Genomic DNA, 21,574 nt, shown 5'->3' with positions numbered 1-21,574 from the left:
GTCAGCATTACAGGTGGCTGCTAAGGTACATTGTTCACATTCTGGTGGGGCAGGGAGAGATGCCACCTCAGCCTGGTCCCTGACTCTTTCCTCTGGAGGAACGGTAGGAGAGGAGCTCTCATGATACACAATAACTAAGAGACGGAAAGAAGTTTCTCTTCAGTCTGCCTTCTCTGCAGCTTCAGCCAAGGACAGGTAATCTCAGCATCCACACAGACCTCGCTCCCTCTGCCCAGCAGGTAGGATGGGGTTAGAGCTCTACCTGGACTTGCTCTCACCACCCTGCCGAGCTGTCTACATCTTTGCCAAGAAAACAACAACCCCTTCACATTCAAAAAAATGGAGGTGCTCAAAGGTGAGTGAGGGAGCTGAACCCCTTTGCTCCCCCTTGGGGTTGTGTTTGCTTACCTTTCTTCCTTCCCAGGCAGGGCACTGAGCCCAGTTACCCCCAACAGACCTCAGGTTATGAAGCATCCCATCCCTTCCTGCTTTCAGCCTTTGTGAGTCAAGGACCTTCAAGAAGGAAATGAACAAAGCTAAGCTCAAACCCTGGGAACCTTTTCTGGAGTGAGAGAATCTGGGAGGCAGATTCAGTTTTGGGGAGCAAAATGCCAGATGGGATTTAGCTGGGACTGTCATAGATGGGTAAGAATTAAGTTTCTGGCTACTACTCTGGCATGACATTGCAGATGCCAACTCCGAATGCTGCTAGAGCTTGCCTCCTATCCGCTTTGCAGCTTCAAGGGTCCTAAGCCCCATGCTGTGGCTCTGTGCTCTACTCCCCGTCTCTGTTTCTTTTTACTCTGCTTCCCCCTTCCCAGCCCCATGTACTTTCCACTTCCATTTCAACACCTGACAAGCCATATGGATGCTGCCCAGTATAAATACATTGTGGCCAGGAACAGGTGGGTGATGGGTTTTATACAGGGTCTCCATCTTGTACTGCTGTCTTTTTCTGACTCAGTGGTGGTTGTGATATATTATGGGGGGAGGTTCTCTTCTCGCTCCCCTCCCTAGGCAGTTTTTCTTCCTCACTGATTAGGGGAAATCTCTGCCTACTCTGATTGCCTTGAGTAGGGTTTTCTGCCCTTCTTTATGTTCTGGATAGTGACGCAGAAAATGTATATAATCTTTCCTTGTTTTCGCTCATTACACAATGGCTCCCCATTGTGGTGCCAGAGGGTCTCCCGGTTTTCATTTCTAATCTGTGATCACAGATTCTGCATTTGGTAAGCATCTACCTCCATTTTACTGATCACGTTCTGAGGTACCTGCTAGACCAAAAGAATGTAGGTTGTTTTTAGCTCTTCTTCCCTCTAGGCAGAACGTTGTCTCCTTAGGGCTAGAATCTTGGCCACAGGGATAAGCAACAACATGTCTGGGGAACATTTTTAGCACATCCATGGAGCTTTCTAAAGTCAGTGGATAAACTAGGTCCTGAGATACCAATGTTGACGGGGAAGTGAGTATAAAACCATACATAGAAACCATGATAATCTGAACCTCAGATGAACAGAAGTGTATCTGAAAGTTACATATGTCTTCAATATACACACATTATATCGGACATCTGACCTGCACATACAGATCTAAATGGTGAATTCTTCATGGCTGCATGAAACATAAACCTTTCAGTGCTGAAGTCTGACTAGTCCACAGAAGTCCTGGAGCTCACATGCTGCTGGCCAACAGTGGGAAGCAGCCTTTGGGAAGCTGGCTGGTTTTCTGTGCTGGCCAGCTCCCTCTCTTTGAGGTCTGCACTCCACATGAAGAAAAGGAGGACTTGTGGCACCTTAGAGACTAACAAATTTATTTGAGCATAAGCTTTCATGAGCTACAGCTCACTTCATCGGATGCATTCCACATGAGGAGCTGTCAAAGCTTTGTGAATCAGCTTCCCACAGTCCTCCATTGGCTACTGCTGTCTCCTGAGCCTTTTGCATAATCAATTTTATTGTATTCTTTTCTGTAATTTCAAGTCACTATAATGCTTTATATGAATGGAAAGTCTGTCAGTCTGCCATGAAAATAGGCAGGCTTGGGATGTCCATTGGAGAGTTAATCAAAAACATGGCCAGCTAAATGCAGGCCTAACATAAGTAGATGTAATCCTCATTGACTCCCATGGGAGTTATGCCTGCTTCCACCAGGGCTGAACTGGTCTGAAACATGCCTGAATCCTCACACTCCTTCTTGAGCATTATTCATGTTTTGAATAGGGAAGCTTATCTCACAAGTGTGGCGGTTAATGCTGCTGCATGAGAGGTTACTCTATGTAGAAAAGAGGTGTGGGTTTATTTTTGATCAACCTTTTGGTTTTGGTCTTCTACAGCTTGGTGTAATGGAGGGGGAGTGTGTTGCTTTGACCAAAGTCTCATTTCTCTCCAGCTTCTCCTCTGAGGCATTTTACTCAGAGCCCCAAATGACTCCTCCCCAGGTGAGTAATGGGGCTGTCAACCAATTAGTGGGGAAAAGCTTATGATTCAGCAGTTCTGCCCAATAAACTTTGTCAGACAAGGGCTCCTAGGAGCCAGCAGCAGGAAAGTTACTCTGTACACAAGCATGAGAGAGCTAGGAGGCTTAGCAGCAGTAATTTGTGTTGTGAAGGAACTCTAAACCCAGATACTGAAAGAAATGGGAGCAGGAAGTAAAAGGCTGTTTAAGCCCCACTGGGGCCTAATTGCAAAATCCTGGCAAGGCACTTGAGCAAGCACTGACTCTGTATCCAATTCAGAATTCAGTACTGATTTGGGTGGTTTGTTGTTTAAGATTTAGCCCAACATCTTTGTCTATCTGTCCAAGGTATTTATAGTACTCGTGGGGGAATTCTGTGCCACTGTGCATGCACAGAATTTATGTCCCCTGCAGATTTATTTGCTCCCCTGCAGAAAAATGACTTTCTGATGGGGAAGCAAAGGGAAGCCACAAGAGCGGTCATGAGAACCTCCCCAGCAGTATGTTTCAGGTGCCCAGGGCAGCCAGCAGAGAGGTTAAACACTGCAGGACGGGGGCAGGACTGTGGAAGAGATGGCTGGTGCCTCCTACCCTGTGCCAGGCTCAGCTGCTAGTCAGGATAGGACTTCCTCTTCCCCTGCATAGCATCCAGGGCTGTGTCAAACCCACCCCCAGATTTCTCCCCCAGCTGCAGGAAGCTCTGCAAATTCTCCCACCCCTCGCTTCCTGCACCCATTGCTCCTCAGCTGCAGGGGGAGGGATCCCTGTACAGGGAGCTGCTCCCCCATCTGCCCAGCCCCCATGCATCCAAACCCCCTCATACCCAGACTCCCCTGTGAAGCCTCACCCCCTGCACTCAGAACCGCCCCCCACATGAGCCCCACTCCCCCGGCACCTGGACCACCCTGACGAGACACCCGTTTGAGGATCCCCATACCACTGAGCCCCAAACAGCTGCACCTGGATCCCTGCCCTACTCTCTCAGCTTCTGGACTCCTCACTGAGTCCCTCACACCCCCCTATATCCAGACCCCACCCTGCTGAGCCCCAACTACCTTCACCTGGACCCTCCCCACCGCAGAGTCCCATTACCTTTGCACCCAGAACCTCTCAACAAGCCCCTGTGCATCCAAGTTCCCCTGCATCCGGATCCCCCACTAAGCTGTCCACACCCAGATTGCCCCACACATAACTGTCTCGACCCACACCTGGTTCCTCCTACACTAAGCCCCTTCACACTTGGATCCTGCCTTGCTGTGCCTGCCTGCCCATACCTGGTGCACCTGGCATGTAGGGGCAGGGCCCTGAGGTGTTTCTGGGGCAGGCCCTGTCCTTCCACTGTGTCAGGGTGGGTGCAGCCTCACTGCTGAGTCCGTGTCCCGGGGGGAGCTGCACAGTGATCTCCCACCTCTGCGCAGCCAGTGGCCTGTGCTCCCCAATGCCATGCTAGAGCCTCCACATTTATTTGACAGATTTTGCAGAATTTTAAAATATTGTGTGCAGAATTTTTAATTTTCTGGTGCAGAATTTTTAATTTTTTGGCGCAGAATGCTCTTAGGAATATGGGGAGTCAGTCACTTGCCGATGTTGACTTCAGTGGGAGTTTTGCTGCCTTAATGATAGTGGAATAAGGACTTCCAGACTAAATCCCATTGAAGTCAATGGGAGATCTGACAGAGAAAGGCGTTCTCTATTTAGCTTGGTGTGCCGCTTTTCCTATTCAGCCTCTTTATCCACAGATCAGAGTAGCTGATAATTAAAAGGATAGTGAATTTAGACCCAGAATGTAGAGTTTGTGTTAGGAGGGTAAATGCCTGCTTTTCTTGGAACATTGAACAGCCCCTTCACCATCCACCCCGAAGCCAACACTTTTACAAAAGGTTTTCACTTGATTGGTGAGATTTGTATGAGAAATGCAATCCTTCCCCTGCAGCAGTAATGGGTGACACAGGTAATGATGCTTTTACCTAGATATGCTATTTTTCTCCTCTGGAAAAATGATGCAGGTCACCACCCTCAAGTCAAGTGACTAAATAAGTCAGAGAAGGCCGCTACCTGCCCAAGGGAGCTTAGCATGCCCTTTCAGGTGGATCTATAAGTTTTAACACCTCTTCAGTTCAAAAGACTTAAGGGCATCCTGACACCTTGTTTTCAATGCACATACTGCAGCATTCGGCTACTGCACAAAAGCCAGAAAGTGAACTGGGCTAATTTATTTTCCCACCTCCAAGCTAAGTGAAATGCAGAACATCAACAAACAGTACCAGTGATGAAAATGTAAATTGGATTCCAGAATTCCATCCGTGTTCATGCTGATATTAACACAGGAAGAAAATGTTTGGTTTTTTATCTGGTTTTTAACCAGGCAAGTATGTCTAAAAGAAGCTGTTACTCTGTGGTTAGAGGAGCTCTTTCTTGTCCAGGAATAGCACCCCAGTGTTGCTGCCTGCCCAGCCGCAGGAGGCTTAGTTACTAAGCCCTGTGTGCTCAATGCACTAATTTCCCTTTGCTTTCAGCAGCCTGCATGCAGCACTTGGTCAAGTCTAAAGAAAATCATCTGTGTGAGCCACATCACACTGGCTCACCCTCTCACAGCTTTGCCCTTCCTCTATGAATGACAGCCTACCCAAGGCAACTGGCTATCCTTTTCAGCACGGTCAATGTAAAATGGACCCTCTTATGCATCTATGTTGTGTGAGAGAATTCAGAGTTCACTGGTCTCACTCCCCTCTCTGTTACGTTTTGTTCTCTCCACCCATCCTCCAAATTCCTGACCTCTAACTTCTTTTTTTTTTTTTTTAATAAAGGATGAACCTCCCATCCCCAACACTGACAAACACCTTGCATCGCTTCTGCTCAGGTGTACACAGAATATAGAAATCAGTCACAGCCATGATCATAATACATAAACCCATAATCCTGTCAAAATAACTTGAAACCAGTGTTGGCATGAAATGCTTTCCCTGTAAACCTGAATGGTGCAATGCACAGCCCTGTGGCAGAATTCTCAGCATGGCTGTATTGTGTATGAAAGGCCATCGTGTGACACCAAGCCAATAAGGTGTCATTTCTCATTTATGACATCATGGCATCATGAGAGCTCCATGTAAGAAACTGAGAACCAGTTCCCAAGCTACTTTAAAAATGGAACAGCCTATTAAGAACACACAATTAGTGTCCTTTATGGGCCTGATAAATTATTAAAGCAGGTTGGAAGTTGGTACAGAGTCCCTTGCATGGAATTCTCCTGTTGCCCAGTGCCACAAAGGACACCCTCACTCCCCACTTGCTGGCTGCCTCCTGCAGTAGGTTCAGATGCCAGTGATAACTAACAGCCTAGCATATCGGATTTCACAGTGTATTTGCTTGTGTTTGTTACCTCGTGAACATTTAGACTGTTGGGCTGTGCAACATGGAAGCAGTTTCCCTTTAACCTAACACAGCGATAAAGCTACTGTGCAGGATACCCACACAGATTCCCACATACAGAATCCTCACCTTCGGGTACAGGGATCTTTTGTCTCATTAACATGGACAACAACTATAGCCTCATGGAGATATATCTACACAGCAATTAGACACCCACAGCTGGCCTGTGCCAGCTGATTTGGGCTAATGGGGCTCGGGCTAAGGGGCTGTTTAATTGTGCATAGATGTTCGGCCTTGGGCTGGAGCCTGGGCTCTAGAACCTGAGCCCTAACATCCACACCGCAATTAAACAGCCCCTCACCCCGAGTCCTGCGAACCTGAATCAGCTGGTACTGGCTCAGTGCTGGTGTCTAATTGTACCATAGACATACTGTAGTGGGGTAGTCACCCCGCTCTGGCCCTGAAGGAGTTAAAGCAGCCCTGGAGAGGGCTGCAGCTGGGGAAAAAGACTGAAAGAAGCAAACCTAGGCTGACTGGGGGAAGTGGCCATAGCTGGGTCCACGCCCCAACCAGGCCACAACTGGCCCTATAAGAGGGCTGTAGGCCAGAAGCAGGAGAGTTTCACTCTAGCCCCAGAGTGAGAAGGGTTAGCTGCCTGAGAGCAGGTACCTGAAGTGGAACGGTGCTGGGGAAGGGCAAAGGGAGCTGGGGAGCTCCAGCCTGGTAAACCCCCAGGCTGCAGGCCTTAGTAAAGGCCCAGAAAGGTACTGGGGCTGCAGAGGGGCTGCCTGGGAATAGGCAAAGGCAGCAGGTCCTAACCCCTTGCCAATGATGAGTGCCCATTACAGACCGCAGTCTGCCCCAGTGAGTGGGGGCTAGATGATGACTGGCAGTAGCCACTGAGGCAAGGTGGGTTTAGAGGGTTGGGGGTTCCCCTGGGAGGGGAGACCCAGAGTGTGGGAGCACTGACAGGGGGCAGCACCCCAAGGTAAAGGGCACCAGGGTCTGGGAGGGACACGGGGCCAGCGGCAGGTGAGACACTGTCCTGCAGAGGGTGCTCCGTAAGCTGCAAAAGAGCTAATTCCCTAGACTAGCAGGAGGCGCCTCACCGGTGCGTCCTCACCTTGCTACACATACCCATGAAGACAATTCCCAATAGCCTGCTCCATCTGCTACAGGATCCAAAAACCAAGCCTAACTTTGCCAAGAGCTCACTCTGTTAACAGAGCTGTGTATACCATGACCGCTGGCAATCAGAACCCATCCAAGTATACAAGGCCAAGTGCATCCATGGAGCAACTCCTTGGATGTCAGTAAACTAGGAATGAATTTGCTTCAGCATTTCCATACTGTAAATATTGGAGATAATGAGCCTCCTCTTTGTACTTTGCCTTCTGGCCTGTTCCCCCCGCCCCCTTTTTGTTTGGAATGTCACCTGAATTTTATTTAACTTAGTGAATATGGAGAGCTGGTGAAAGGTGCCAGACTGAGAGCCCCAAAAGCAACCCACTCTGCTCAGAACAGGGACAGCAGCAACACCGCAGACCTCACCACTCTGCCTCTGTACTAACAAGGTCACCTCCAGGGATTATAGGGGATTTCAGTTTCCATGGCCATTCAGCCCTTGGCCTCCCACAGAGGGTGCCAATGATATTGGTGATTAATGTAATGTAAGGAATTCTGCACTAAGAACTAGAATAAGGAATCTTGGCCAATGAACAGCCATCCGATGATAACTATCAGCCATTACTGACCTGAGCCAGATGTGAAACAGAGACCTTAATGTCCCACTAAGTAGAAATATAAAATAAACAAACAGATGGGCTGTCTGTGCCCAGGTGACCATCCAGGAACTCAGAACACTGACTCTCCCTGCCAATAATTTAAACGGGCATGTTTCAGTTTCTTTAAAGATAAACTGCAAAACAAGAGCAACAGAAAGGATTGTGGCCTTTACTGGTTCTTTATGATGTACAAAGACAGCCCCAGAAACTTTATCCTCCCTACAAACAGAAGGCGTGTGTTTTTTCTCCTTATTTTTTACCTTACCAGCAGGGCCGGTGTAACCACTAGGTGGTCGCCTAGGGCACCAAGATTTGGGGGCGCCAAAAGGGGCTCCGGCAGGATGAGCGGTGACGAGCTTGCAGGTGGGAGGTGGCTGGGTGGAGGGGGGAGGGCTGAGCTTGGTGTCACCCCCCCACACACGCTGATCGCTCTCCCCCGCCTCTCCCCTTGCAGATGCCATCCCGTGCCCAGCCCCGGCTCCCCCGGACCCGAGGAGGTGAGGCAGGCGGCAGGGCGGGAGGGCTGGGCACCCGGGCTGTGGGGGCGGAGTGAGGGGGAAGACTCGGGCTGCCGGGGAGGGGGCTCCATGTGCTTCCTGGGAAGCTCTGCCCTCTGGGGGGAGGCAGGGGCCTGCTGGTGCTGGGGGCTCAGGGTGGGGGGGACTCTGTGTGCCAGGCTCTGGGGGGAGGGGCAGCGTGGCGTGGCTGGCCGGGCTGGGGGGAGATGTGGGGGGGGGGGGAATGTATGCCAAGCTCTGGAGCAGGGGGCAGGATCCCGTGGCATGGTCAGGCTGAGGCTTGGGTGAGCTGGGCCAGAGGGGGCTGCGTGCCACACTCTGGAGACAGTAGCAGGACTCAGTCATGGGCCGGGCAGGGCTGGGGGAGGCATGCTGTGTGCCGGGGGGGTGCTGTGTGCTGGGGGGAGAAGGTGGAGGGGGGGTGTTGTGTGCCAAGCAGGGCTTGGGCGGGAAGAAGGCGGAGGGGGGATGCTGTGTGCCGGGGGGGAGAAGGCGGAGGGGAGTCAAGGGGGGCTGCGTGTCTGGCTGAGTGCTGTGAAGGGGGGCTGTGTGCCTGGCTGGGGGGGCTCTTTGTGTGCTGGGCTAGGTTTTGAGGGGGAAGTGGGGGATCAGCAGGGGGCGTAAGATGGAAGTTTCGCCTAGGGCGCAAAATATCCTTGCACCGGCCCTGCTTACCAGACCCTCATTCTCTCTGTAGTTCTAGGAGGGCCTAGCAAGATCTGTGGCGGGTCTGGTCACTAAAGTCACATGAGGCTGCAACTTATGCAACCAGTTTTCCCTCCCCCACTCAGTCTACCACCTAATCAGCATCTAGAGGGCAGGTAGAAGTTACAGCTCAGGTTACCATTTCATGTGTCATCCCTATTTGGGCCCCCAGGTTCTTGCCAAGGTACTCCAGCAAAGCCAGAAAAGTGAGAATCCAAGATTTCTCATGTAATATGAAGTGAGGGCAGGGAGAAAGGGTGGAACAGTTAAAACCAAAATCAAACTCTGAGATATATTTTCTAGATCATTCCGAAGTAAAGCGCAAACCCCACTTTTATGCTTTGCTGTGTCGGTCCCGTTTCCAAAGAAGCTGAAGACCTGATTAGATAACAAACTCTGTTAACATCTGCCAGTTGGAACAGCATGGTTGTGGAATTTAACTCTCCTATGAGAGAGGGAAGAATAAATTATTTCACGAGGTCTCCTGAAAGGGATGCACTAATATCAGCATCCTCAAGCCAGGAACAGTGCAGGGAAATGCTGTGTAAGCTTCCCTCTCCATAACTAGGTCAATGCTCATCCACTCTGACCTCCAGCCTCTCTGCTATTCCAGAGCCGCAGAACCCTTGTTTGCAGATGAATCATTTTCTGTGACTGTTTATGCAGCAACAAGCTGACTGCTGTGTCATTGACATCCATGTCGTACTCTTCCTAGTCAGGGCTCTGGAAACTTCCTCAGCCACTCCTCTCCCCGGGGAGCAGATTCTGCTGATAGCATCTTCTTTTCATGTGAGCGCTAAGTGTCCTCCGCTGTTCAGAGCCTAGCAAACTGGAGCGGAGACTTTGCTCCTACAGCTGGGCTGTCTACAGTTGATATTCATCCACTGCAGTGATCTCTATTGATCCACAGTCTTCAAGCTCCTTTCTTTATTCCGTCCTAGCTGGTGTTGGTCTCCTTCATGAGCTGCAAGAAAATGGTTTAGCTTTGACTTTCCCTGTGAGGAAGAGTGGGGGGTTAGTGACCATCTGACTCATTATAATGCTCTGTGCACAAATGTGTTTCTTCCAGGCCATGCCTATTTCCTTCACAAATATGAAAATATATTTAAGATGTTCAGTTGCCTTTATTCAAATCTCCCTCTTCTTTCCCTGCCTCTAAGACCTTGGCACACTCGCTTTCTACTGCATAGTGGACATTTGTGAGTAACACTTCAGCAAGTTGCACAATTGCCATTCCCAGTGACAGAGATCAGTGGTTGAATCCTCTTGCAACAGCAAATCCCCTGCTCCAGGTGACTGTCAAATCTGGGCAAGGTCTTTTGTCTCTCTCCGATATAGTCCCTTTTTTCAAACAAATACATGATATGGGAAAAACTCTAGTTGTATATCACAAAGGTTCCTATAAGCATCATAAAATGATGGCAGGACATTCTTGTGGGCAGAGTCCAGTCCGAGCTGGGTGCTCCTTTCACTTTAGCTTCCATTGGTCCAGCTACCAGTCTCATAACTGGTGAGTTTTTTCTCACTGTTTCCAGGGCAACAGCACAGTGACGGATTTGGCAAGGTGAATGTCCTAAGGAAAGTGCCAGCACTGAAGGATGGAGATTTCACCTTAGCAGAAAGGTAAGAATTCCATAGAAGTACACACTTCTCTTTCTTATCCCGTTATTCATAATTTTAATCCTTCTGAGGCTGCACATCTGTCAGCTGCAATCCATTGTAGGATGATGGTTTTGGCCTGAAGCAGGCAAGGAAAAGTGGATGATAAGAGTTCTCTGCTGTTTTGAGATTGCTCTTCTCACTGCCGCTGCAATCTGGCTGAATGTTCCATGGGGACCCAGCTTGGAATCTCATCAAGGCCTGTCTGTCTGTTTGGAGAGTGATGCAGTCTTTAGAATAAAGTTATCTCTGTTTTTCCCCACAAGTGGAACCATTAGGAATGTGATGCCATAGGTGGATTTCTTGCAATATACTGGCCTTGGTGCTCCACTTGTTCCTCAATTCAAGATCACTTTTCCTGCTTCCTGTCACCCTTCTTCCCTAAGTCTCTGTCCCCAGAATTCCAATCTTTCTTGTCTCCCATCATCCCAGCAGAATTACATTAATAAATGTTGCTCAGGTGTTTAAAGCAAATATAGCTCACTGGAGGGGAATAACAAACTCAGAACTCTCAAATTCTTTATTCCGTCCTCCTGTTTCCCCACTTCAATTTTTTTATCTCCATTAACTTTCCCTTTTTCCTGGCTGTCCCCTTCTACCATTCTCCATTCCTATGCTTTATAATGCAAGTAACATGAAGAAATGAAGGGGAAAGGGATGCAGATGAAAACTTTCTTTCACCTTAACTCACCTGCCTATCTTCTTCTCTTTATACTTGGACAGTCCTGCAATTCTTGCCTACCTGAGTCAGAAGTATAAAACCCCTGACCACTGGTACCCATTGGATATGAAGAAATGAGCCTGGGTAGATGAATACCTGGCCTGGCAACATTCTGCCATCCGGCCAAGTGTTTTAAAGATTTTCTGGCTCAAGGTAAGAGATTTAAATATCCAAAGCTGGACCTCGTGTGAGTCAGCAGCTGCTGAATTTCCCATGGTGGAGAATTGTGCTCCAGAACCTAATGCTATCTACCTTTGGTACTTTCTATGGCCCCTGTGACAGATACTGCAACCACATCCAGTATCTTTGGGGGAACATATTGTTGTAAGTTTGTGTGCTACTGTGGCCAGGGATTGTATGCAATTCCAGGGGGAAGGGTTACCACAGCTCCTCTAGGAATCAGAAACGTGCAGGAGAGTGAAAAAAGTGAATAACTGAGGTTGTAAACACCTCCAGAGAGGCACTACCCCTGGGGAAGCGCACATCTACTGGTCCAAACTGGATTTTCCAGAGACTAACAGACATAAAGAGAGGGCTTTTGGCATAAAAAGGCTGTGGTTAAACTGACTCAGGGCCTTCATTCTGATCCAGAATATGGACAGGACCTTCTGTCCAAGGACCTTGACCTTTACAAAAGGGTTGGAAAGACTATGGCCTACTAAGTGACTGATTGGTGACCTCTGGTAAGTTTTGAGCACATGTATAGGAACTTTTGTTTTATACATGTTTTCTCTGTAATGATTTTACCTTAAGAATAAATGTGCTTGCTTAGAAAGAGCTGTATAATAACTTGTAACTGCTGGCAGTACATTGGTCATAGCCCTGAGAGAGAAAGCAAAGCAAAACACAGGCAATGGCCTTTAGGTAGATTGGTTTGCTGGGGAAATCACAGCATAAGACAGGTAGCTGTGCAGCCTTAAAACCCTGGTCCAGAGGCAACGAGACGCAGGTTTCTGAGCAAGAGAGTAGATGGTGAGAGCCGGAAACCTTACGTGTGTGCCCTTGAGGGACAACGGTGGGGGGAATACAGGTGCAGTTTCCCTGAAACTGTGACAACCCCCATTACTGTAGTATCTGAGCACTTCCCAGTCTTTCATGTATTCATCCTCCCAACCCCCTATGAAGTAGAACAGTGCTGTTATCCCCATTTTACAGATGTGGAACTGAGGCACAGAGAGACCTGTGCAAGTGATTCAGGAAGTCTGTGTCAGAGCAGGGCACTGAACCCAGGCCTACCGAAGCACGCAGGTTAGTGCCCTAATCACTAGACCAGCCTTCCTATCCTATTCTTTGACCGTAGTTCCCCTTCTCCTCCCCTGCAGCCCTGCCAGTTCCAATACCTGCAAATAAGCAGATCTTGAGAGAGATCATAGAATATCAGGGTTGGAAGGGACCTCAGGAGGTCATCTAGTCCAACCCCCTGCTCAAAGGACTAGTCCCCAATTTTTGCCCCAGATACCAAATGGACCCCTCAAGGATTGAACTCACAACCCTGGCTTTAGCAGGCCAATGCTCAAACCACTGAGCTATCCCTCCCCCCATGAGCTATCCCTCCCCCCATCCACCATCTTGGGCAGAAATCATATGCTGTCAGCCTCCTAAGGCTGTGAATTATTGAGAATTTTTATTCTGCTTTCTCCTTTGAGCATTACTTCCCTAACTGTAAACATTTTGGAGGACAAGTGATCATCTTCTAATTTAAGATAAGGGACTTGATCTCTGTATGAGTCTAGACTTCCCGTCTGTGTATTATCCACACAAACAGCACCACTGTTGTTCGTTACTGTGGCACTGGCTGCAGCATGATGATCACTGAGCTTACCTTTTTCACAATTACTAAACAGGATCAAGTGTGTGTAGATGTATGAAGGCTAAGTCTATACCCTCTTCCCCACACAGGTGGTGTTTCCTTTATACATGGACCAGACAGCTTCTGAAGAGAAGCTGCAGGAAACTTTAGAGTACCTGGCCATTCCCCTGAAGCAGTTAGAGCAGAAGTTCCTGCAGGACAAACCCTTCCTTGTAGGCAACAAGATTTTTCTGGCAGACCTGGTGGCAGTTACGGAGCTCATGCAGGTAAGGGCTGGAGAAGGATGAGGAAAGCAGCGCTGTCTGAACTGCTTGGCCACTGGACAGCATGCTGTACCACTTCCAAATGGGTGTGCTCTGTACCCTATCAGCACAGGATAGAGATGGGGAGCAAAGTATGTGCAAGGACGTCAGACACCTAGTGAAGCAGGTGCATGCTGAGCACAGACTGAATGAGGTTCTCACAGCTCTTTCTCTTCCCGTTTGCCTGACCCACCCCCTCAGGATTTCATCCATAGTTGCAGCTTCTTAATTCTCCTAATGCAAGATCCAAAAGGTAATATCATTCTCCTAAGGGAGAACAAATGCTCAGGAATGCCCTGGCATGGGGACAGAGGGAGAGGGATCCCATGTGACTATTTCCTCCACAAGGCAATGGCTTCCCTGTACGTTGCCTACAAAACACTAACCAGAAACTTCTCCAGCAGCTCAGATTTCTGGATGGGTCGTTTCTAAATATTAAATGGATCGCACTTAGGATAGGTCAGAAGCTCACTTCCAGGCTGGCAGTGACATCCTCCCATTCTCCCCCTCTGGATGACACAAGTAGCAGCACTGACTGTCTCTGGAGTTAGTCACTGTGATGTGGACAAGCTCAGTCATACCATCTGCAGGTCGAAAGTGGGAAAAACACTGGTGTCTGAATTTGTTAATCTTGGAAAAGATGCATGTTACTGTGTCATCTGATACATTTATTATATTTTCAGTATGCCCCCCTGCATATGGTGAGCAGATGAATCACAGCGCCTGAAAATCCAGCCCAGACTACTCGACTTGTAGCACTGTGGCGGAACATAGTTCCAGTCCCCTTTGATCATAAAGCAGCTGTCATTAACCTGGGGGGATGGGCACAGAAATCCAGGTCAGGTGCTTCTTATTGCAGGTGAGAGAAAAGACTGAGGGTGTCATCCTCCAGCTTTTAGTGACACCCTTGCTGACTTCTTTTCCTACCTGTGGCAATCACAAGTAAATCCAAGTCAGTGACACCTCCTGCACTCCTGCACTCGCCAAGAATGGATTCTGCTGTGTAAGTGGTGAATTTCCTTATCGAAGTCTCACCCAAGTGTTTCGCAGCTACGTCTCTCTCTGCAGCTCATAGCAATTGGTTATAATATCTTTGAGGACATGCCCAAACTGGTTGAGTGGTACAATCGAGTGGAGAAAGCTGTGGGGAAGGAGCTTTTCCAGGAAGCACATAAGGTGATCCTGAATTTCCAGGATTTGAATAACATGCTGATTGAGCCACAACTAAAAGAGCAAATGAAACCTAGGCTGCTGAAGATGGTGGCCTGAAACGTTTATTTAAACGTTTATTTAAAAAGTACATTTATTTCTTTTGCATCTTCTGGCCTCCTAGCTGCATGTGTGGCTGGTCTTAGGCTGTGAGGGAAGAACTCCACATCATATAGGAAATGAAACACTTCCACAGCCCATCTCTCTCTGCTCAGCTACAGAAAGTGAGGAAGAGTCTTAAAGTGTAGCTGTAACTCCAAAAAATGGCTCTGTAAAAGGGGTGGGTTCGTTGATTACTGCCTTGAAGTGACTCCAGACCAAATTGCTCAGAAGACTCTTGCAGATAGACTAGTTTAACAGCAATCCCTATTCCTCCTAGAAAATGCAGAGCAGGAATCCTAGCAATCTGTGTGTATCAAAATAAACAAAAACTATGGAGATTGTTTCCAACTCTAATTCAACCTGAGAGCTCCCTTGTGCTCAGAGCCCTAAAGCTTTTTCATAGTAGTATGTAACAATCATATGTGTGATAAATAAAAGGGCAGCAAATCCAGTGATTTCCTTTCATTGGGATTCTTGTGACTCTTTCAGAGGACCTAAAAGTCTGAAATATAAGCCTTCAGTGATTGCGGTAAACTTAAGGGGATGCTAGGGGACTGAGGTAGATTTAATTATGGATTACTTTATTTTTCATTGGCTTACCTGCTCTGACTTTGGGGTGTGCAGAAGGATACTTTCCAGTAACTGAAATGCTCCAAATATCGTCATATCCACACCCAAGGAATCACATAAGCTGCAGCTCCATTCCAGAGCAGAGAACAATCAGTGGCTCAAGGCACATGCTTGTGTCTATTCTGGATTCCCTCTGTTCTTTTTTCCTTGCAAGGAATCTTAAACCTCAGAGAACTGGGGAAAAGGGTTGGTGACTGTGGATCTGCAGAGGTCATATATTCAGAGAAGTACAGGTTCTACTTCTAGTAAGCAAGCAAGTAAGCAAGCAAGCTTTCTTCATGCCCCCAAAATGACTCTGCAGATCTCCACTCCAGGGCATCACCAAGCAGTGGTAATTGACCCAGGAGATGGGCATGGGGTATATTGATCTCTAGAAATGAGCATCTTATGAAGCTCCAACATTGTGAGAATAATGCTGAATTAAAGATATGTACTGAGCTCTCCATAGCAGCTTTATAAATTCCTGCCAAGATAGGGTTGCCAACTGTTTAATCACAGAAACCCAAACACCTTTGCCCCGCCCCTGCCCCAAGGCCCCACCCCTTCTTGGAGGCCCCATCCCCTGCTCACTCTGCTTGGGGGCAGGAGGTTGGGGTGCAGGAGGGGGTGCAGGTTCTGGGATGGGGGTGGGGCCAAGGGGTTTGGAGTGTGGGAGGGGGCTCCAGGCTGAGTCTGGGCAGGGATTGGAGTGCAGGAAGGGGTGAGGTGTGCGGGCTCCAGGAGAGAGTTTGGGTGTGGTGGGGGCTCAGGGCTGAGGCAGCGGGTTGGGCTGCAGGAGGGGATGAGGGGTGCAGACTCTGGGAGGGAGTTTGGGTGCAGGAGGGGGCTCAGCAATGGGGAGGGGGTTGGGGTGCAGGCTCCAGCCGGGTGGTGCTTACCTCGGGAGGCTCCTGGAAGCCACCGGCAAGTCTGGCTCCTAGGCTTGGGGGCAGCCAGGTGGCTCTGCGTGCAGCCCCTGCCTTTAGGCACCACCCCCACAGCTTCCATTGGCTGTAGTTCCTGACCAATGGAAGCTGCGGAGTCAGCGCTTGGGCTGAGGGCTGCACACAGAGACCCCGGGCCGTCTCTGCACCTAGCAACCAGAGGGACATGCCAGCCACTTCCGGGAGCCACACGGAGCCAGGGCACGTAGAGAGCCTGCCTTAGCCCCACTGCACAGCTGACTGGACTTTTAGCAGCCTAAAATCTCCCTGATTGGCTTCAGTAACAGGAGAACAAGCCCAATTCCAGGAGACTCACGGCCAATCCGGGAGGGTTGTCAACCCTATGCCAAGGATATATTGTAAATACAAGTCAATGAGGTGGTCAACAAACATGGATATAGTGTACTTGGATTTTCAGAAAGACTTTTACAAGGTCCCTCACCACAGGTTCTTAAGTAAAGTAGGTAGTCATGGGATAAGAGGGAAAGTCCTCTCATAGATCAGTAACTGGTTAAAAGATAGGAAACAAAGAATAGGAATAAATGTCAATTTTCACAGTGGAGACGGGTAAATAGCAGGGTTCCCCAAGAATCTGTACTGGGACAAGTGCTGTTCAACATACTCATAAATGACCTGGAGAAAGGGGTAAACATTGAGGTGGCAAAGTTTTCAGATGATACAAAATTACTCTAGATAGTTAAGACCAAAGCTGACAGTGATGAGTTACAAAGGGATCTCACAAAACTGGGTGACTGGGCAACAAAATGGCATATAAAATTCAATGTTGATTAATACAACGTAATGCACATTGGAAAACAAAAATCCCAACTACCCATACAAAATTATGGAGTCTAAATTAGCTGTTACCACTCAAGAAAGAGATCTCGGAGTCATTGTGGATGGTCCTCTGAAAACATCTGCTCAGTGTGAAGTGGCCAGCAAAAAAGCTAACAGAATGTTAAGAACCATTAGGAAAGGGATAAATTATAAAACAGAAAACATCATAATGCCACTATGTAAATCCATAGTACTTCCACACCTTGAATACTGTGTCAGGTCTGGTCACCTCATATAAAAAAAATATTAGAATTGGAAAAAGTACAGAGAAGGGCACCAAAAATTATTAGAGGTATGGAACAGCTTCCATATGAGGAGAGATTTAAAAAACTGGGGCTGTTCAGCCTAGAAAAAAGAGGACTGGGGGAGATATGATAGAGGTCCATAAAACCATGAATAGTGTGAAGAAAGTAAATAAGGAAATGTTATTTACCCCTCCACATAACGCAAGAACCAGGGGTCACCATATGAAATTAATAAGCAGCAGGTTTAAAATAAAGCTAAGGAAGTACTTCTTCACACAAGGCACAGTCAACTTGTGGAACTCATTGCCAGGGGATACTGTGAAGGCCAAAAGGATAACTGTGTTCAAAAAAAAAATTAGCGAAGTTTATGGAGGATAGGTCCAGCAAATGCTAATAGCCAAAATGATATGGGGCACAGCTCCATGCTCTGGTTGTCCCTAAACCACTGATTGCCAGAAGATGGGACTGGATGACAGGAGATGGATCACTTGATACATTTCCCTGTTCTATTTATTCTCTCTGAAGCATCTGGCCCCAGTCACTGTTAGAAGACAGGATACTAGGTTAGATTGACCATTGGTCTGACCAGTGATGAGCTGCCAACAGCTGAAGAACCGGTTCCTTCAGTCGCTCCGGGTCTTCGGAGGCACTTTGGTGGCAGGTCCTTCAGTCGCTCTGGGTCTTCGGTGGCACTGAACAACGTGCCGCCGAAGATCCGGAGTAAGTGAAGGACCCGCCAACGAAGTGCCAACGAAGACCCAGAGCGCCGCCCAGTGAGTAAAAATTAAAAAAGGATTCTGAGGGGAGCCTCCCCAGCCGAGAGCTCAGGCGGGCCGGACAGGACAGTCCCGCGGGCCAGCTCTGGCCCGCAGGCCAGAGTTTGCCCACCCCTTTAACAACCGGTTCTAAACCGGCTTCAAAATTTAACAACCGGTTCGAGCGAAACAGTGCGAACCGGCTCCAGCTCACCACTGGGTCTGACCCAATATGGCTATTCTTATGTTCCTACCTCACAGTCTTTGGACAGTCCCAAAATTTCTGTCATCTGGTCTCATTTTGCTGTGCTGCTGATAGATGGCCAACTCCTCCTCCTGGTGTGCTAAAGAAAAAGACTTCTTGGTAGTGCCTCCAGTGAGACAAAGAATTAACCACACTAAAGCAGTGGCTACCACACTTGAACTCACAAATAATTCAAACTCAAGAAACCAATTAAAAACAATAACTATATACTCTCTGTAATGATTTGATTAAAGAGAAATATACAATCAGTAAAAATATTAAATGATTAAACTGATTTGAGATATTAATAATGCTTTTTAATTACTAAAGGTTTTGCCAGCAAGCATACTAGGTCACATGACCACACATTCCCCCAATGTTCCTAAACAAAGTGTCTCCCCACTCAGTTCTGTCTGTCCTGCACGACTCAGGTACCCAGATAATGCACGTGAAGTCACGTTGCAGGCCTGTAATTTGATGCTGTCAGAAATACACTTTATTATACTGGGAACTGGCAGTGCAGGTCTTGATGATCCAGGCAAATTAAAGCCCTTTAATGTGCCTTAATCATGCAAGATTAAACCCTAACTATAACGTCATTGTTCTCGGTCCTGTGCTTAGTTCACTACCCTGAAATGCCTTTTATGTCATTGAGCTCTCCCTCCTGAGAGCAAAGTGAGCTTAGCAGTGGAGCAGTCTCAGGCCTGGTCTACACTACGAGTTTAGGTCGAATTTAGCAGCATTATCTCTATTTAACCCTGCACCTGTCCACAAGACAAAGCCCTTTTTTTTGACTTAAAGGGTTCTTAAAATTGATTTCTTTACTCCACCCCGACGAGGGGATTAGCGCTGAAATCGGCCTTCCTGGGTCAAATTTGGGGTACTGTGAACGCAATTCGACGGTATTGGCCTCCGGGAGCTATCCCAGAGTGCTCAGTTGTGACCGCTCTGGACAGCACTCTCAACTCAGATGCACTGGCCAGGTAGACAGGAAAAGGCCCACAAACTTTTGAATCTCATTTCCTGTTTGGCCAGCGTGGCAAACTCACCTGCACAGGTCACCATGCAGAGCTCATCATCACAGGAGACCATGCAATCCCAGAATCGCCAAAGAGCTCCAGCATGGACCGAACGGGAGGTACGGGATTTGATTGCTGTATGGGGAGACGAATCCGTGCTGGCAGAATTCCGTTCAAAAAGACGAAATGCCAAAATATTTGAAAAAATCTCCAGTTGCATGAAGGACAGAGGCTATAACAGGGACCCGCAGCAGTGCCGCGTGAAAATTAAGGAGCTCAGGCAAGCCTACCAAAAAAACAGAGAGGCAAACGGCCGCTCCAGTTCAGAGCCCCAGACATGCCACTTCTATGATGAGCTGCATGCCATTCTAGGGGGTGCAGCCACCACTACCCCAACTCTGTGCTTTGACTCTGTCCCAGGAGTGGGAGGCAACACGGAAGTGGGTTTTGGGGGCGAGGAAGATGATGGTGAGGAGGAGGTTGTAGATAGCTCACAGCAAGGAAGCGGAGAAACCGGTTTCCCCAACAGCCAGGATCTGTTTATCACCCTGGACCTGGACCCAGTACCCCCCGAACCTACCCAAGGCAGGCTCCCGGACCCTGAAGGCGGAGAAGGGACCTCTGGTGAGTGTACCTTTGTAAATATTATACATGGTTTAAAAGCAAGCGTGTTTAATGATTAATTTGCCCTGGCATTTGCGGCCAGTACAGCTACTGGAAAAGTCTGTTAACCTGTCTGGGGATGGAGCAGAAATCCTCCAGGGACATCTCCATAAAGCTTTCCTGGATGTACTCCCAAAGCCTTTGCAAAAGGTCTTTGGGAGGGCAGCCTTATTCCGTCCTCCATGGTAGGACACTTTACCATGCCAGGCCAGTAGCACGTAGTCAGGAATCATTGCAGAACAAAGCATTGCAGCGTATGGACCCGGTGTTTGCTGGCATTCAAACAACATCCGTTCTTTATCTCTCTGTGTTACCCTCAAGAAAACACAATATGACCGCGAGGAGAGGTGGCAGGCTGAAGATGGTAGGTGGCGTCAGCTTGCTGAAAGAAGGCAGGAGTCAATGCTCAGGCTGCTGGAGAATCAAACTCATATGCTCCAGCGTATGGTTGAGCTGCAGGAAAGGCAGCAGGAGCACAGACCACCACTACAGCCCCTGTGTAACCAACTGCCCTCCTCCCCAAGTTCCATAGCCTCCTCACCCAGATGCCCAAGAACGCTGTGGGGGTGCCTCCGGCCACCCAGCCACTCCACCCCAGAGGATTGCCCAAGCAACAGAAGGCTGGCATTCAATAAGTTTTAAAGTTTTAAAGTGCTGTGTGGCCTTGTCCTTCCTTCCTTCACCACCCCACCCGGTGCTTCCATCCTCCACCACCCCTCCCGGGCTACCTTGGCAGTTATCCCCCTATTTGTGTGATGAATAAATAAAGAATGCATGAATGTGAAGCAACAATGACTTTATTGCCTCTGCAAGCGGTGATAGAAGGGGGGAGGGGAGGGTGCTTAGCTTACAGGAAAGTAGAATGAAACCGGGTAGGGGAGGGGGGATCGTTTCCACCAAAGAGAAACAAACAGAACTTTCACACCATAGGCTGGCCAGTCATGAAACTGGTTTTCAAAGCTTCTCTGACGTGCACCGCGCCCTCCTGTACTCTTCTAACTGCCCTAGTGTCTGGCTGCGCGTAATCAGCGGCCAGGCGATTTGCCTCAACCTCCCACCCTGCCATAAACGTCTCCCCCTTACTCTCACAGATATTGTGGAGCGCACAGCAAGAGGTAATAACAGTGGGAATATTGGTTTCGCTGAGGTCTAACCGAGTCAGTAAACTGTGTCAGCGCGCTTTTAAACGTCCAAATGCACATTCTACCACCATTTTGCACTTGCTCAGCCTATAGTTGAACAGCTCCTGACTAATGTCCAGGGTGCCTGTGTACGGCTTCATGAGCTATACGTTAAGGGGTAGGTTGGGTCCCCAAGGATAACTATAGGCATTTCATCATCCCCAATGGTTATTTTCTGGTCTGGAAAGTAAGTCCCTTGCTGCAGCTGTTGAAACAGACCAGAGTTCCTGAAGATGCGAGCGTCATGTACCTTTCCTGGCCATCCCACGTTGATGTTGGTGAAACATCCCTTGTGATCCACCAGTGCTTGTAGCACCATTGAAAAGTACCCCTTGCGGTTTATGTACTCACTGCGTTGGTGCTCCGGTGCCAAGATAGGGATATGGGTTCCATCTATGGCCCCACCACAGTTAGCGAATCCCATTGCAGCAAAACCATCCACTA

General features: G+C 48.4%; 1 pseudogene across 1 annotated transcript; it reads left to right on the top strand.

Annotated features, from left to right (window-relative positions):
* The first annotated feature begins 244 nt into the window (after positions 1-244).
* Positions 245-19,910, top strand: LOC140898867 (glutathione S-transferase theta-1-like; annotated as a pseudogene). The gene is made up of 6 exons (XR_013634736.1): positions 245-355; positions 10,366-10,453; positions 11,213-11,363; positions 13,110-13,286; positions 14,006-14,181; positions 19,707-19,910. The product of XR_013634736.1 is annotated as a glutathione S-transferase theta-1-like (transcript).
* The last annotated feature ends 1,664 nt before the right edge of the window (positions 19,911-21,574 follow it).

This window comes from Lepidochelys kempii, chromosome 15 (genome assembly GCF_965140285.1).
Source record: "Lepidochelys kempii isolate rLepKem1 chromosome 15, rLepKem1.hap1, whole genome shotgun sequence".
In the NCBI taxonomy this organism is placed as follows: Eukaryota; Metazoa; Chordata; order Testudines; family Cheloniidae; genus Lepidochelys; species Lepidochelys kempii.
The sequence above is the reverse complement of the archived record's forward strand: the minus strand, read 5'-3'. Positions and strand labels throughout refer to the sequence as shown.